Raw genomic sequence first — 3476 nt, forward strand, 5'->3', positions numbered from 1 at the left:
TATATTATTCAGTTTTTATTATGTCTGTGGTTTTTATTGAAGCATCTCCAAGTTTTTTTTTGTTTGTTTGTTTTTGTTTTTTTTTTAACATGGGCAGGCACCAGGGATCGAACCCGGGTCCTCTGGCATGGCAGGCAAGCATTCTTGCCTGCTGAGCCATCGTGGCCCACCCTCCAAGTTTTCTTCATTCCTCTTTAACTGTGGAGCTTGAAGACAGTTCTACTGTACCAACTTTAAATAGAATGATTGATTTACTTTCCAGTTCCTGTTCATACATTCTAGTCACTTTTATTTTTAAGACTTTGTTGAAAAACAACAAATTCAGAGCAGAAGCTGCCCACAATTATTTAATTAAATATGCTTTCATCGGTTTATGTTATATTGTAAGTCCTTGTCTAGAAACATTAAATTTTTACATATTTCCTGATATAAAATAAATTTTATATTCTACACTTTAGGTTTTCACATAGCATTGCACCGTGTGCATTTTCTTGTTTAATTACAACTTCTCCAATTTCTCATACTCAGTTCCTCTAGCATTATAGAGTAAGTCCTGCCATATCTTAGATCATAACCATAAATATTTAACTACAACTTTTTTATTTTTATTTTTATTTTTGAAGCAGTGTTGATTCTTTGTTGGAAGTACATTTATTTTAGGTCTTTTAAAAAACTTTTAAATTTTTATTTCACACAGCAAATTTTGAATCACATAAAGAAACACAGTTCAATTAGTGAGTAGAAGCTTTATTCCTTGCAAACATTTAAATCAAAAATACAATAGTAAATAAGTTATTTTAATATTATATTAGAGAAAAATGCATACATAACTCTCGTGCTTACTGATCTTATCTAGAGCTTAATGAAATTTCTAAAATTTGTGTAATACCTTTCATCATTCTTAAAAGTCCATTACCAAATAATGTTGGTGTTATAACAAACTTTTCTTCAAAGACTCAACTTCTTATATGTAACAGTGTCTGAGAAAACAATACTAGCTATGAATAAATAATTATCTAAAGAAGATCACATTTCTAATCTCTCTTTTGTAGAGCATAATTATTCACCAAAGCCTCAAGGCCTGTGTAAATTTAAATAGTCGATTATTGACTACAGCATACCAATCTAGAATTATATTCAGAATTTATAGAGGTATGCTTAGAAATATACCTATTATAGGCTTAGGTACAGTCTTTTAGAACTAAAATGCCAAATTTAACTTCAAATTTACTTCATGAGCTCTTTAAAATTTACATTACTGTGGCTTATAGATAATTATAATAATCGTTTTCAGGTTTTTAATTGTTTGATACCTGAAAGGTAAAGATAGCCATATAATTCTTAATTTTTAAAAATTAATATAAAATATAAGTGACAATTCAGAATAGATTTGATTTTTAAAAATCACATTTTTAAAGAAACAGTTTTGTCATTGGTTAGGATCATTTGGTCAGGCAAGTTAGCTTTAAACGTGATATGATGCATAAAATTGGTAAAATATTATGTTAAGTAACATAAAAGCCTAACATGAACACCTTATTTAAGATTAAAATGTATCTTCAAATGCAGGTTTTTAATAGAGGTATAATGATTCTCTGTATACAGAAAATTGCATTTAGATGCTTGTGCCTAAGAATGTGGTCCATAAAACTGACAACAACAGGAATGTTAAAATTTGCAATTCTAAACACTTGGGTAAGCAAACTATAAAATTTTGTTTAAAGTTTTGTGTTCAACAGACACCAAGATTTAAAAATTCACAATATAGGTTTCAGAAGTCTTAAGTATTTTTGCATTATTTATATGAATACTATTGGTTTTATTGACAAATATTATTTTCAGCATACAGACGCAGATTACTTTCCAGTTATTAAATAGTTGTTGGGGTGTTTGTGGAAGTGCTAAATCATCATTAGTTGGTTATTTGCTGTTGTTCCTTCTCTGCCATTTCTTGTTGGCAAATTGTATCTTGTGCAGCTTACTGTATTTTCTCCAGTTTTTCCAGAGTCAGAGATTTCAAGGGTAAAAGTTTGGGTTTACACAGCACCATTGTGGTTACATCTTCCACACACCTTCACATCATCCACAGCCCTTGTTTTGGAAAAACTTCCTGGAATACTGACTTCATTTCTGCCATATCTGAATTGTTGGATACAGTGAGTTTGGAGTATTGGATATAGTTCCTGAAAGCTCTCCTGTTTTTTTTTTCCTGCAATGTTACATATCCAACCCGGTATTACCAAGATGACTGACAGTTCTTGACTCAAGCATAAAGAAGGAACCTTGTACCTTGAGTAAGGAATGGGTGCCCCTTGAGGAGGAGGTGTGGAGCAGACTATTCCCAACCTTCCATCATGACCCCATCCTAAATGTCAGAAGCGACTTCTGGGCAGGACAGGGATTTTAGGTTGAACCCTAAACTGTGGTCCACCTAGGTAAGCCATCAGATGTCTCAGTCAAAATAAGGGCCGGGAAATCTGCTCCCTCCTCATCCCCACCTGGTAGACCAGAATATGAATTAACTTGTTCAAAATGGGGTGTCTGGCCACCTGTGTTCCCTCTTCAGGCCTCCAACTTTATTTTATTTTTTTTAAGTTTATTTTCTTTATCAGAGAAGTTGTGGGTTTACAGAAAACCCTCTTCAGGCCTCCAACTTTATTTTATTTTTTTTAAGTTTATTTTCTTTATCAGAGAAGTTGTGGGTTTACAGAAAAATCATGCATAAAGCATAGGGTTCCTATTTACCACCTTATTAACACCTTGCATTGATATGGAACATTTGGTGCAATTGATCATAGCACATTTTCATAATTTTTCTGTTAACTATAGGCCATTGTTTAACTTATGGTTAACTGTAAGTTACCAGTATAGTTACATGGGTTAAAAAATTTTTTTTAATTGTTACCATATATAAAATCTAATTTTTCCCCTTTAATCACATTCAGGTATATATTTCAAACTTTTAATTACGTTCATCATGTGGTACTAGCAACTTGCTTTTTTTTTTTAACCATATGAAATATTTCTTAACAGCATTTATTTTCAATACCTGTATATTATTTCATAGTATGGATATAACAGAGTGGACATTTGTCTCCCTCTAGTTCACTACCAAAAAGTACAATAAACATTTACTAATGTACAATAAACACTACTTATCTCAAGGACTGATATTCAGCTTATAGGTGCCAGATATTACTGGCTAGCAGTAATATCCTTAGACCTGTGCCCCTCGCAGAAGGCAATTGCTTAGCCCTCCTCCAGTTAGGCCCCTCCCCATGGAGCAGGGAGTCTGTGGGGCAAAGGACATGTGCACAGCTGGAGTATGTGGCCCCAGTCTCGATCACCGTGGTATCCCAGATTCTGCAATTCTCTACGCAGAGACCCTGAATCTTGAACCAACTTCCAAAGGCCTACAAGGGTCTCCTTTCTAGGTCCATCCTCTTGAGGGTAGTCTATGCCAGAACTGCAAACAT

The 3476-nt window shown here is 33.5% G+C and overlaps 1 pseudogene; it reads right to left on the bottom strand.

Moving 5' to 3' along the window:
• Positions 1 to 1832: 1832 nt before the first annotated feature.
• LOC143676485 (BBSome-interacting protein 1 pseudogene) lies at positions 1833 to 2624 on the bottom strand (annotated as a pseudogene).
• Positions 2625 to 3476: the final 852 nt, after the last annotated feature.

Source organism: Tamandua tetradactyla, chromosome 3, assembly GCF_023851605.1.
Source record: "Tamandua tetradactyla isolate mTamTet1 chromosome 3, mTamTet1.pri, whole genome shotgun sequence".
In the NCBI taxonomy this organism is placed as follows: Eukaryota; Metazoa; Chordata; class Mammalia; order Pilosa; family Myrmecophagidae; genus Tamandua; species Tamandua tetradactyla.